Source organism: Cervus canadensis, chromosome X, assembly GCF_019320065.1.
Source record: "Cervus canadensis isolate Bull #8, Minnesota chromosome X, ASM1932006v1, whole genome shotgun sequence".
Lineage (NCBI taxonomy): Eukaryota > Metazoa > Chordata > Mammalia > Artiodactyla > Cervidae > Cervus > Cervus canadensis.
In genome coordinates, this window is record NC_057419.1 from 46,717,155 (window position 1) to 46,731,564 (window position 14,410).

The 14,410-nt window shown below is 58.6% G+C and overlaps 1 long non-coding RNA gene across 1 annotated transcript; it reads right to left on the bottom strand.

Moving 5' to 3' along the window:
* Window positions 1-5,456: 5,456 nt before the first annotated feature.
* Window positions 5,457-8,763, bottom strand: LOC122435251. Its single transcript, XR_006267621.1, has 4 exons — window positions 7,795-8,763; window positions 7,457-7,589; window positions 6,736-6,848; window positions 5,457-6,399 (listed from the first exon to the last, which is right to left on the bottom strand). It is a non-coding gene; the product is annotated as an uncharacterized LOC122435251 (long non-coding RNA).
* Between the last annotated feature and the right edge of the window lie 5,647 nt (window positions 8,764-14,410).

Here is a 14,410-nt window from a genome sequence, read left to right on the forward strand (position 1 = left end):
GAAAGAGGGGTAGGAGGGACTTCTCTGGCGGTTCGGTGGTTAACATTCCAAGTTCCAAATGCAGGAGACATTGGTTTGACTTGGCATGCTGCATGACCCTGCCAAAAAAAAAAGAGGGGTAGGACATGCGACAAAAAATGAAATTATGTGTTATTTTGGCAGGGTTCGGTGTTCTGTTTTTTCAGGCATGCAGCACTGCTTGAGGGATCCTAGTTCCCCAAGCAGGGATTGAACCTAGGGCACAGCAGTGAAAGCGCAAATCTTCACCACTAGGAATTCCCTAGGTGGCAGTTTTAAAGCAGAGCCCCAAGATTGTTTGAGGCACTTCCTGTTGAGAGGTAAAAAGCAGGGGTCAATGTTCTGTCCTCCCCTGAATCTGGGCTCTGTAACTGCTTGACCAACGGAACATGGCAGAAGTGACACTGCTAGTTTCCAGGCTTAGTTGCCCTGAGTAACTGGCAGCTTCCGTTCCCTCGTCTCTTAGGTGCTCACTGTTGGCACCCAGCCACCATGCTGTGAGGAAGCCCAAGCCATCCTGTGGAGAGGCCCACATGGAGAAGAACCAGAGCCAGCAATAACTTGCCAACCATGTGTATGAGCCATCTTGAAAATGGATTCTTGAGTCCCAGTTGAGGTGCCCCAGTTAACGCAGCGGGGAGCAGAGGTGAGCTGTCTCTGCCACGCCCTGCCCAGATTGCAGATCCTTGAGCAAAATAAATGATCCCTGTTGTTTACACCACTAAGCTTTGAGGTGGCTTTACATAGTAACTGATAAACAGAAGTAACACAGGACACATAGTAAGGCTTACAAATCTTAAATGCACAGCCTGATGAATTTTTACAGTGCAGTGATGAGTTTTTACATTGTAAATAACCAAGTAGTCATCTATCAGGTTCGATATAGAATATTTGCATCTCCCCAGAAGGTTCCCTAGTCAAACAGCTTCTTGAAATACTACCTAGGCACCTGAACTATTAGCCCACAGTTCTGGGCAGCTCAGCATTTTTTTTTTCCTCAGAGATGTGTCCAAATGTAACTGGATTAGAAACATTCTCTTCAGCATCCATTGATGGAATAAAAACAGGCTCTGATATGTAGGCCGGCAAAGAGCAGAGGCTCAGATGGAAGACAACCACATTTCAGTCTGTAACCTCTGGGAAGTAGGTCTCCAGGAAAATGAGCTGATCTGCTCTTAAACTTCCCATCAACAGAGTCACCTCATAAAATGCAAGCACAGAGGGTGTTGTCTTAATACCTGTAGTCAGGCCTGTGAGACCCCACTTGGTACTTACAGTCCTAACTCTGTCCAAAGCAACAGAGACCGAAAAGGGTTTGGGGAACCTTTCGGCTGGATGGAGGAGATCCCCCCCAAATCAGCTTCACCAACTGCTTTACTTCAAACTGTGGGCTAATTTCCATTAATCACACTTGGCCCTAATTACCCTGGAACAGCCTTTCTTCCTTGGGCCTGGAGCAGGAATTTTAAGGGACTCCTGACAAAGCAGGTCCCTGAGACCAAACAATAGTGGTCTCCAGGAAAAGCCTGCATGAGGAAGTGTCAATCCCGACTCCCGTCCTTCCTGGAGACCTAGGTTCCAGGCCTGCTTGTGATCTCCCCAGGTAGGAACCCGAGTTCCTCCACTAAATAGATTTTTCTTTTGTTGTCACATTAATTTGCAACTCATTAATAGTGACAGAAGTGAGGTACTGCACCAATGCTATTTGCATATTCATGAGTGACTTATTATTAAACAAATAAGATTTTCCTATCTTCGCGAGCACCCAAAGTAAGGCTGAACAGTACATTACACCGGCCCCGATGCTTTATTCTCTCTTTAATATGTTAATAGATGCAGTTGATTTCTTTAAGTAAATACGCATCTATAAAACAACACGTACTTTATAAAAAAGAAATCATTTAAATAATAATCCATTAGCAAAGTTGGCAACAATTTAAGAGGAACAACCCATTAATACCAACGCGTGAGAATCAATTTGCGAATTTTAACTCGCTTGGGTGGTGGGTTGCGGACGATCGGGAAGGACCTGCGAGTGTGTGAGCGCTTAAAAATATATTTTAATGAGTTTCCGGAGACCAGCACTCGAATCCTTCGCGTCTTTCGGGTGCCGACTCCCAGTAAGTCGAAAACTGCCTGCGTCCTGACCCGGATCAGCGTTTTTCCGACATCCGCAGGGCACAGGAATCGTGGTCTGAAAGCAGGCCGAGCGCCACGTCGACCCTGCCGCTTTCGCCGTGCCCACCGGCCGGGTATTAGCACCAGTTAAGCCCGGTGGGGGCGGGGCAAGGCCTGGGTTCCCGGCGAGACTCCCCCACCCGGCTGGGGCTGTGGCCTCCCCTCCTATCCACCCCTGCTCCGGCACGGGCTTCGTCACAGCCGGCTCTTTCCTGCCGGGGTCAGGGCGGGCTCCCCCCGCGGCGGCTCGGAGCGCGGGGCCAACCGCGCACCCTTATCTCGGCCGAGTCAGACACTCGCCGCGCGGAATCTGTTGACATTTACTATTGTTCGCAGGAGTCCGGAGCACGGGGCGGGGGCGGGCGGGCCGAGACTGGGAGAGGGAGGGCGGCGAGTGTGGGGCCTGCGGTCGGCCCTGGTGTGTGTTTGTGTGAGCTCGCGAAGGGGAGGGAGGGGTGGGGGATGCGCCGTCTCCACGGAAAAAAGTGGCTCGCGGGCCCGGAAGCTTCCAAGCCGGCTCACTGGGCCACGTCGGGAATTGAGGTGGTGGTGGTTGTTGGGGGGGGGTGCCCAAGAAGAAAGACGGGGCAGGGGGCGGTGGGGCCCGCGCGGATGGAGGGGGTCGGCTCCAGCCGCACGGCCCCTGGTGACCCGCAGGACACAAGTGCATTTGTGCCGAGCCGTGGCGGGGATTAAAGTGCCATACGGCCAGAGCGAGGGGGGCGAGGCGGGTGGAAAACAACTCCCCGCGCGCACAAAGCGCGCATTGTTCCAGCCACCTCCATTATGCCGCGCTGCAGCCAAGAGCCGGTTTCGCAACTGCCCGCCCGGCGCTCGGGCGCGCGCGCGCGCGCACACACACACAGACACACACAGGCACGCACATGCACACACACATACAAGAATTCGTCTGGGCCTAGGCCGGGGGTGGGTGCGCTCCGCCGGGACTGGGAGAGGCCGCTGGGGTTGGGGGGTTGGAGAGAGAAGGGGCTAGCAGGCGTCTTTTTCAGCTCGGCTGTTTGTCTATTCGGGGCTGGGCTTTTAAATGTCTTCTCTACCTAATCTCCTCCCCGGCACTTTTCCTTTTCTCCGGTTCCTCGGGCCTGCCCCGAGCGCACCCCGAAGCCTGGAGCTCCCCGGGAGAGGCGACGACGGCGGGGCTGGGGGCTGGGGAGGGAGCGCTCTAAGCCGCTGTCACCAGGGAATCGCAGCCCCAGGCGCGCAGCGCTTGCCTGCTCTGCTGAGGACACGTGCTCGGGAGGATCCGAGGAAGCGTCCCGCCTTCCTACGAGAGGCTCCCGGAGCGCCCCCATCCCGGGCTCTCCAGGACTTCCCCAGGCCCGGAGCGGGAGCTGCGGAATCCTGCGCGGAACAGACGCGCCTGCCCGCCAGTGCGTGCCAAGTGGGACAGTTCCGCAGCCCCCACCCACACCAGGCCGGTGCCTGGGCCCTGACCTCCACCCTCTCCAGCCTGCAGGGCACTGGACAGGTTCCCCGAGGGGAATTTAAGACTTGTCAGCCTCTTAGGACCCTACCCATTTCTCCCCAGGGAGCGGAGCGGGGGTGTGGATGGGGGCAGGGAAAGAACCGAGACGCCCCATTCGCCTCCCGCCGCGCCCTCCCTGGTGGGCAGGTGGGGAGCGTAGGAGCCCGAGCGCGGCGAGCCAGCGCGGTCTGGTTTCCTTTACGTTTACAAGCTATAAATAAACTTCCCCTTGGGCGGATGCGCGCTGCGTCCAAGGGTGGCTTCCCGCCGAATCGGGCGGGTGGTTTACGATCCGGGCAGGGAGCTGGTCCTAGCCTGAGCCCAGGGTGGGGCGCTGGCTCCAGGAGAGCTCAGAGGTCGGCCAGAAGTGGCCGAGTGACCCTCCATCCCCTGCGGGCCTGGGGTGCCTCGGCGTTGCTCGAGGGTAGGGCTGGGTGATTTATGAGCCGTCACCCCACCCCGCCCCTCCCGTTTCACTTGTTTTCCTCGCCTTCTCCACCTCAAACCCCATTCCCAAAGCCTCGCCACCCCACCCTGTCCAGCGACGATCTGGCAATCGCAGGCAGCTTAGAGCGCCAACACCGGCCCCGGCAGGACGCGTGTCCGCAGGGCGTGGGTGAGGTCCTCGCTGCTTTCACCCCCGGGTCCCGGCTCGGGGCCGGGAGCCGGCGGCTGAGCGCGACGAGGCTGGGCGGTCCAGGGCGGCCTTGGCCGGAGAGGCGGGGAGGAAGGGCTGGCCGCGCCACTCCGGAAACCGCGGGCCTGCCGGGTGGATCGCTGACCCTCAAGGTCACGAGGCGCGGGGAAACCACCGGCCCACGCCAGAACTGAGGCTAGCGCTCCAGTCGGAACCCTCCTGGGTGGTGCGCGGGTCCGCGACGGAGCCCGGAGGACGAGGTAGAAGACGTAGGGCAGAGGCCACCACGGGTCCCAACACTGCCCTCCATCCAAGGGGGGGGGCGTTTCATTCGGCCTTGGCGCCCACGCTGCGAAGTCTGGGGTCGGACCTCCTCAAGTCCCCAGCACACGTGTGTGTGTGTGTGTGTGTGTGTGTGTGTGTGTGTGTGTGTGTGCGCGCGCGCGCGGAGGGCGGCAGTGTACGTGTATGGGCCTATGGGGACTCAAAGGAGTGGGGTGACTCTGGCAGCTGCTACGATCGTTTCCGCTGAGACTTGAGAGGCCGCGGAGGAGAGGCGGCCAGCGGAGTGGGCGAGAGCCGGGCTTGGGAACGGGGAGGGGGCGTCTTCCCCCCGCCCCCCGCTCGGGGAGGCTCCGTAGCGAGCTCCCCAGCATCCTCTACCCTCCCGTCTCCCGGCCGCAGCCCCACACCGCCCCAGGCTCGCTCTCTGCGCCGTGTTTGTTTAACCCTCAACCCCTCCGCGGCAGCTGCGGGTAAAAGGATTCCCGGCGCGCTAATCCTGGGGCTGGACCCCAGCCTCCGGCCGCCGGGAGCGCCCCTCCCCCTCCCAAACCTCGAGGCCGAAGGTCCCCAGGGGCCGGCGCCTCCGCCACCTAATTGGGCCTGGGGGCCGTTGGGGATCGACAGAAGGGGACCCTTGGCAAGGTCCCCATTGTTCCCCGGGAGCTGGGAAGCTGACTCACGCTCCGAACACAGAGCGATGCCGAGTGTTTTCTCGCAGCCTTCACCCGAGTGCTTTATTTAGACAGGCTTTATTTACAGTACACATGTTTTCGGCTCGTTATTCTGGAGGCGGGAGTGGAAACTGGGCAGAGCAGGAGTTCTCCCCGTGAGCCTCACGTTTGGAAAGGGGTTGAGGCTCAGCGCAGTCGAAGGTTCCCACTCCCGCTTGCTCTGTTCCCTAGTGAGTTGATGCGGAGGAAAAACAGTGAACCGGTGGGAGTGGAGGGCGCTGGACGGGGGCGGGGGGGGGCGGTTTACACAGGGGGTCACCCCTCCCACAGTGCCACCCTTCAAAATGCATAGCACCCTAGATACGTGAGACATCCGCATGCCTATTGTAGAGACTTGGAGGGGGGAGGGGTAGAAATTCACACAGACAACACACACTGGCTAAGAAGAGCGTCTTTAACTCTCTCCTGGGCTGCTTCCTTCCGGTTTTTTGCACTTCTCGGGTTATCCAGGACTCGGTTTCTCTCTGGATTCTGGGACTGGCCTTGTCGACTCCCGATTGGAGGGTACAGGCCAGCCAGGCGGCTAGAAGGCCTCTGGGTGCCAGCCCTTAGTCAAGCCTGCTCTTTTGGCAGCTGCTCAGTAAGTGGGGTGGTCTGGTTAGGGGGCTGCAGGAAATTGTCTGAGCTAGGTGAAATGTTTTACAAAACCTTTGTGGGGGGGGGGGGAGGCCTACGGTTGACTGGAAGCTGGCGATGTTCAACCAAACCAAGGTTAACGAGTTCTCTCTCCTGACTTTTAAGGTGCATTTCAGAGAAAACTGGGGGTGGCGCTCTTCAGAGGAAGTAGGTTTAATGGCATTTCCTCTCATTTTTCTCCACCGCGAGGTGTTGCAGTCGTCCCCCCCTGCAGCTTGCAGAGTTCAGTAGCCTCTCTTGGGCTGGGGGTGGCAGAAAGGCCTCTCTGGAGTCCCTCTTTGGCCGGGGGTGGGGGAGGGGGGGCGGGAACGGGAGGACGACACAGCTGACTTGATCTCTCGTGGCCACCAAATTCGCAGTCTTGGCCCATCGGCTTGTTTCTCATTCCTGCTTGGAGTGAAGAAGGGCAGGCTGCAGGTGCTCGGGTCCTAGGAAGGGCACAGGACACAATACAGACACCCAGGCCTCTTCTCCTGGTCTTCCCCTAGTGTAGCCCCTGGACTCCCCCGGAGTCAAGGCCCAAACAGCCTTAGCTTGGTTTTCTCTCCCTCTCTTGAGTCTCTGCCTGCAAACCCTTAGGGGCTCTCTGGGGTTTGTCTGCAGTGCTGCTCTTCCTGAATCCCTTTGGTCCCTGCCCATTGGCTTGGGGGGCTGACCTCTCCCCTGCATGCATGCCCACCCCATTCCCATTTTCAAGGGGCAGTGTTGGAGCTCCGCAGCCTTGAACTGAACTGGGGCCACGTGAGAGAAGGAGATGGCTTGACCTTTGCAGGAAGAGACGTGAAGGCAGATTCACAGCTCGCAGCGCTGCAGGGAGACCCAGGGCTGCACAGGGAGCCGCAGGCGTTGCCACAGCCCCAGCAGCTCTGACGGGAGCCTGTAAGAGGAAACCAGCTCTGGGAGGCCAAGAGCTTCTGTGCGATGTGTGTGTGTGTGTGTGTGTGTGTGTGTGTGTGTGTGCACACACACACAGATCACTCATTGAGCCTTTGGTGGTGGGGAAGCTGAGGCTACTGTCAGTGTATGGCAGTAGGCAGTGGAGGGGGGCTCACAGAGAGGCTGAGGGCCAAGGCTGGGGCTGCAGTGGAGGATGGGGCCTCTGGAAAAGAAAATTGCTAAAGGAAGTGGCCCCTAAGAGGCTCAGCCACCTGGAGACTGGCTTATCAGATGGGGGTGGGGGGCAGTGTCCAGACATCTTAGCAAAGTACAGCCTGGGGAGGGTAGAACTGCCAAAGGATAGGGAGCCTGGAGCTTGCTTGGGTTTTACACATTATTTGGGGGTGGTGTCTCCCAGGGAAAAACAACAGGCCCTTTACTAGGAAGTCCCCAAAGGCCTCAGGTAGAATGATCTCAGACCCAACAGTCCAGGCTCACCCAGGGGTATGCTCTGGGGAAGGGGTGGCAGAAGATGCAGCCCCCTCTGATCCCTTCCCAGGCTCTGGGGGAGGGAGCCGGCAGTGGGAGGGGGGAGTGGACCCACTGTACCCCGAGGCCGCTGTCATTGCAGGGTGAGGTGGGGAAACTTGCTGCCTTAGTCTGGCTGCTGGAAACCATTGTTTGAGTCTGCACCCAGCGCTTCTCCAGCCGGGCTAATTCTCCACGTGTCCAATTTTCGTGTCTGAAAAAAAGCAGCAGCACAGAAACAAAACCATATGACAGGACTGGGCTGCAAACCTTGAAGAATCGAGAGGGTGGGGGAGGTGGCGGCTGGGAAGGGGGAAGGGAAATTGTGTGTGTGTGTGTGTGTGTGTGTGTGTGTGTGTGGTGGTGGGGGGGCAGCGGCGCACAACTCTAAGTTTTGTCTATTTTCTACCCGATCTCACCTCCCGGCGTGCTCATCTGATGCAGTTCCAACTCCCTCAAACGATTCCGCAGCCCCAGCGCTCGCGGGAGTGTGGAATTACAGTTGGGAGGCGAGGCGCCGCCGGGAGCGGCGACGCGCAGAGCCCGGGGGTGCGGAAGCCCAGGCCCGCAGCCACGAGACGCCCCGGCTGGCTCTGGTCGGCGCCCCCCCCCCCCAGCAGCTCCGTCCCCTCCCAGGTCCCGAGAGGGAAGGTGGGTCACCGCACCCCGTCTGCTGGCTACGGGAGAGGGGGAGGGGGAGAAGGGGGACAGGGCTTCTCCCGCCTACCTCTCTAGGGCGCGATACCCGCCTTCCCCCTTCCTGAGATCCAAGTCCTTAAAAAATAGCCGAAGGGCTAAACGTTTAGCTACGGGTTCAGCCTTCCCCCACCTGCCCCCCGTGCTCTCTCCGCAGTCCCTAAACCCGCGAGGGCGCTTCAGGCCTGGCTTCCCCTCCTCCCCTCCCGCTTCCGCCCGTGCACGAGCTAGTGGCGGTCACTTCGGCGACTCTTTGGAGGCCGACGGCCCGGAGCTTTGTTCTCCCAGGGCTTCCCCTCCTCTCTCTAAGTCATCCCCGGCTCCACACTTTATCGGCCCCCCCTTTCACGTCCGCGCACACAAACAACCCTGGTTCATAATCTCATTAGCATAGGCCTGGATCTGGGTGACCGCGAGGCTCCCCGCGCGTCCCGGCGCAGCACTGTACTTCGCGGCGAGCCGGAGTTTCCCATCAGGCGTGCGCCCTGGGCGGGGGCGGGGATGTTGGCTTTGGGGCAGGATTGGGGCCGGCCGGGAAGAGGAGGCCGCCCGGGGCAGCCGGAGCCGCGGGAGAAAGGCCCCTCCCAGCGCCCAGTTGCCGTGGTCCCCGGAGCAGATGGCAACTTTGTCTCCTGGTGTGCGCGCAGCGACTTTCAACACATTCAAAAGGCTGCGCTCAGCCTGTCGGGGAAGCCTCGCTGACATTCAGAACCGATTAAAGAGCCGAGACGGTGCCAGGCGCAGTGGAGAGTTATGAATTAATCATGGGGGTTACCGATATCTGAGGCTCCCCAGGGCAGCCCCTCTATTATTAAGCAGCCCCCACTGCCCACTCCTGACCCCCCCGCCACAAAGAGCGTAGGCTCGGCGTCTTTTGCGCTGCCCCAATTAACAGCCACCGGATAATGTGAAAAGTGTTTGCCCTGCCACCCGAGGTGTGGGCTCAGGCCGCGCCGCTGGGCCTGCCAGACGCACGCCGGGCAGAAAGCTCAGCTTCTGGGACCGGCCCTGGTGAGCGCGGCGCTCCCTCCAGGGAGTGGGGGTGGAGTGAGCGAGGCGCGTTTTTAGGCTCTGAGCCCCAGGCGCGGCTCCCTTCACTTCTGCAGGTGGGGAGGCCCTGGGTAGAGGGCGACGCTGGGGGCCACCCACCACAGGGTACGTGTCCTGGGCCTCGGGAGTAGCTGGCGGGCTCGTGGTTTTGCGTGGTGCTTCTGGCGATGTTCCAGGCATGGAAAAGCGAGGTTTGTGTGTGCTGTGAAAACCCGCACAGTGCCTGGGCCTTCTAGAGGAGGCCCACTGGCTGGAACCTTCATGCCCCAAGCAGCCCACAGTCCCCCTAAATGGGAACCCCCTCGACTACCGAACCCCTTGTCGGCATATTAAATCACGCACACTCTTCTAATCTTCCCTATTTATTTCCCGGGCCTGCCTGGCCACAGATTTCTGCAAGACAGAGCAGTCTTCGGGTTCCTCCTGCTTCCAGAGGGGCCATAAAAAACAGATGGTCTCATTAGGAACAATTTATGCATATATATTTCGAAGAGTTCAGCAGAGCTGGGGTAGGTTTGCAGCCCCTGCGTCAGGCAGGAGCAAAATATCACCACTTGCAAATGTTTCCAGTTTGCAAAATAATGGCCTATCCAAAGTAGCTAAGCAACGAATTACTCAAACACTAGAAGGTTCGATGCCAATATTATCGCATTCCTCGTGTTCCTTAAACCGTCCTCTTCCGCGGTCACTGCATTTCGGAGAGAGGCTCGGGGGCCACGCACCCCTACGCCCGCGGCTTCCTTTCAACGACTATTTCCAATCTCCAAGTCAAATCACTTATTAATTATAGAGGCAACTCGAGCAAACCCAATTACCCGGAGGCAGCCCTTCCCAGATGGGAAGTCTGTCTCACGGCTCCCACGGTGGCCCAATTTCTGGGGGAGCCTTTCTTTTGCGTCCAATTTCTTTTTGTCAGTGGTCCGCCAGCGGCCCAGAAGGTTTCCTCTCCCTGGTTTTTCTTCCCAGGGGCAACTCCATTTTCTTACTCAGTTCCCTTGCCTTCCTCCAAGGAGACCTCCCCGCCCCTTAGGAGGCGCTGCCTTCAGGCTAAATTTACCGCCGCGCCAGGTTTAAGCCTCAGGCGTTGCAGACCTGGCGCGGGAATGGCGGAAGCCAGAGACAGAGCCCTATTCATTTGCAAACGGGGAAGGCTGAATGATTCGCTCGCTTGGCTGCCCCTCGACTCCTCGGCCTTCCCTTCAGGCCTAGCCGGTGGCTCGGACTCACCAGGGTTTGTGAATTGTGACTCTGGGCTCCGCGGGGGTTCACTCCTAATCGGAAAAAGGCCACCTCACTTTTTAATGCCGCTACAGTTCTGGCCATATGGTAATACTAATGCTAACCACCGGGACTCTTTGTGCCAAGCAGTTTATATACACGTCTATCTTCTTTAAAACTCGCAGTCGCGCATTTACAGAGGCATCATTCCTCCCATTTTGCAGATGAGGAAACAATAAACTTGCCTCAAATCATGCTGTTACTTGGAAATGAAGCCCTTAATTCAAAACTTACGTTTTCATTCACAGCTTCAAAGACACCTTTCAGAATAGTATAAGCCGTAGCGGGGAGAAGGGGGGGGGGGTAGGGGCGTTTGTTGTGCAGCGGGAGGCCTAGCAGCGCAAAGGCCTCGGAGTGGTCTAGGTGTCCAGTAGGCATTTGGGTAGCACACGGGCTGGACGGGGGAAGAGATCTGGAAAAACGAGGCGCGCCTGGGATTTGGAGCCCTAGGGTGGCTGCACTGGCTGGGGGCAGGGTTGCGGGGTAAAGCGCCGCCGCAAGGGTCTTGCAGCGCGTGGAGAGAGGGTCCTCAAGGGACCGCGACAACCCCTGGAGGAGCTGTGCCGCGAGTGGGACACATTGCGCGGTGCGGAGGCCTCTCCCCGGCGACCTGGGGGTCGCGCGGCGTGCGAGAAGCCTCGCGACGTCCCCAGAGGCAGCTGGCCTCAGCCGCGCTTCCCGGCCGCGCTCGCTAAGATGGAGCCAGCAGTTCCGCACAGGAGGGGAGGGGAGGCGAGGGGAGGCGAGGGGAGCCGGGAGAGGGATGCGCTGGCGAGCTGGTAACCGTCTGCAGCGAGGAGTGTAATTGCCCCTGTGACCGCGGGCGGCGAGGGCGGGGCGCGCGCCGGGCCTCCTCCCTCCCACTCCGCCGCCGGCGCGAGGCTGGCTTTTGGCTGGGAAGGCTTAGAGCTCCTCCAGGGCTTGGCCGGCTCCGCGCAGGGCGAGGCGCGTGCTGGCCCTTGTCGCCTGGACAGCCGTCCTCGGCACCCCCGCCTGGGTCCTTCCTTCTGCGCGCGGGCCACTTCCTTTGGCCTCCAGGCCCTTCCAGGCACCGGCCTCCCTCTTCCTTGGAGTGCGCTCCGGCCCGGGCCTGGGGCAGTCAGCTGCGCCCGGGTGATATCGGACACCCGAGAGCGGCTTTCCCTGGAGGGGGGCGGGGCGGCCGTCCTCGGGTGGCGGGTGACTTACAAGACCCTCCACCCCACCCTCGGCTCGGGCGAGCCCTGAAGCCCGCGCGCCTCGGGGGTCTCCCTGGGCCACCCCTGCTCGGCGAGATCGAGCTCGGCTGCGCACACTGGGCCGCCTGTCCCCTGGTCGAGGGCCGAAGGGACTCCAGGCACTCTCCGTGCCCCCGGATCTCTCCGCGTGGCCGGCTGGTGCGCTTTGCCCTTGGGTGGGTTCCTGGCCCCGCGCCGAGCAGAGGGGGCCGGGTCGGAGGTGGGAGAAGGGGGCCCGGGCCGGCTAGGGATTCCAGAGTTTGTAACCCGTGTAGTTTCTGGCTTTCACGGCTCGTTTGCAATCCTCCCACAGGAAGATGTCTGCCAAGGAGGCCTGCGCGGCCACCCGGGTGTATGAGTGTGCGGGTGTGCGTGCGGTGTGTTTGTGGTTTGTGAGTGTGTGTGAGCGCGCGCGCGCGCGCACGAGCCCCAGGAGAGGCGAGAGGAAGCCGGCCCCACCACTTTCTTGGCTGCAGTGCTGCGATCGCGTCCTGCGGCGCAGGGCCTGGCACCCAGGGCTCGCCCGCGCCCCAGCCTCGGCCCGGCGGGCGCCCAGGCGTCCCTCTCGAGCTTCCTCCCTGTCCCCCCCCACCCCCACCCCGGGCAGGGACTGTTAACCCAGGCAGGTGACGGCGCCCTGGCGCCCGTCGTGCGTTGGTCTTTATACCTCGTGAGTTCAACACTAATGAGTTATGGGTTGGCCCACGAAAACATAATGTGTAAATTAGGAATTTAATGATGTGTAAGATTAAAAGCTGCGCAGGGTTGCATTTATTTAAGGCTGCCATCTTGTGTTCGCAGAGAAATTACTTGAACGACATTGACCCCCCTCGCCCGTAGGACTGGAAATGGCGCGGGGGCGGCAGCGGGTTTTGGGGGCTCCGGGCCGTGGGACTTGAGGCTCCTTTCGGCCCTCTCCCGGGGCAGGAGGTGGTCTGTGGATGCTTAAGGGCTGATTTGGGGTGGGCCTATTCATAGGAAGCCTATGAATCAGAGGGGCTGATTAAACTCTTTCCCCCTTTTGGGGATCCAAGATTGTCAAGGCCCACGGAGGGTTACCAATTTCTGGGAAACTTAATGCTTCTTCCTGTCCTGATGCACTCACAGGGTTTAGGGATTGTTTCCAGAATTCAAAAGCATCTATTAAAAATTAAAAAAAAATTAAAAACTCGTTTCCCTTTATTTTCAAGTGTTGAGTTTGCCTTCACAGAGCATCCAGGGGCCCCCAGACCCAGGCAGGCCTGGAATCTGGATCCCGATCCTTCAGGTTTATGCAGATTCGGCTGACTTTTTGTAGGATTTTTTTCTTGTTTGCAAATTCGAGGGGCAATTGTGAAAGCAGAGACTCCTGGCCTTTATGCTCCGGCAGTGGGGCTCCCTGCTCTATGCCAGCATGCCTGTATACCGGCCAGCTCTCACCTTGGTATTGCTTCCTGCAGTTTTCTTTTCCCAACAAAAGCTTCTGGCGGTGTATCTGGTCTGAGATTCCCTCTCAGGTGCTCCTCCGACCCAGGTGAGGCATGTGCCAAACAGCCACCACTTCGAGCCTTTCTATCTGGTTCTGCAGCCCCAGTGGTTGGCAGCTGGGATGTTCTTCATGCCCACTAGCTGGGAGGCCTCTCTGACCATCTCTTTCCAGCCCTGCGGTGGCTGAGGAGGGAACGAGGTAAGGTTGGGCATTCCTGGGACCCAGTCCAGAGATAGCTGTTCACCCCCTGGGCAATGAGGGCTTTTCTTCCCCAAGGGACTGCTTTGCACCTGGAAGAATGCCATGGCCTGGCAGGGCTGGAGCTGTAGTGTTTAGGGGGGCCTGGGAGGAGTAAAAGCGACGAAAGGATTGGATCCTGGACTTCTATTTAGGGAACCAAGGCCTGTCTTGGTAAATTACAAAGCTCCAAGGCCTTAGAGGACACGGGGAGGCCTCCAGCCTGTGCTTTCTAGGCCTTGAAAGAGTTAATGGGAGAAATGTTGCTCCTGGTTTGTCTGTTTGCTCAGGCCTCACACTTATCTAACCAATCGCTGGAAGGGTATAACTTTAGAAGTTTTATTCTCTCTCCCGCTTGGCTGGGAATTTCAGAAAACCCTTGCTTAAGTAATCATGATAATCCTTTGAAATTCCTTAGGGTCTAAGGCCATTTGGTGTTCCCACTTGAGTCCTGTTTAAAAAAAAAAAGGAGAGAAGAAGGCAGCGTGTAATAAAGAACATTCCAGCATATCCATCTGGAATCTACCCCCCCCCCCCCGACATGGCTATGTTGCCCAGATAAGCTTCCTAAGTGTGTCCCCAAGTTTCTGAAAAGTGGCACTGCCAGGCTTGGATGTTGATGGCAAAGAGATCAAAGGGAAACCAGGTGAGGGGGGCCATAGTTCCCCTTTTGGTGAAAACATGAAGGGGACACTTGACCTCCTCGGGAGCTGGGGGAGGCATATCGCATTGTGGGGAGCAGGTTAGAGTTTGAGGTGCTGCTGATAAGACACGCGCTGTTGGGATCAGAAAGAAGGTGTGTGGCTTCTCAGAGCAACTTCAGCCAACTTTTTTCACTGGTGTTTGTTGCATGATTGTCCCTAAGGGGTTCTTCAGCCCTGGACCTGCCCTCTGCAGCCCACATCAGCCTGTCATGGAAAAATGCCATGCCACCATCTCGGTCCTTAGCCACACTGTCTCCGATCCAGGGCTGAGGGCTGCAGGCAACCTGGCCCTTTATGCAGCCTGGCACCGTTCAGTTTTTGAGGATCCCCTACCCCCACCCCCACCAAGAAATTCTTCTTCTTCTTTTTTTTTTTTTTTTTTTTT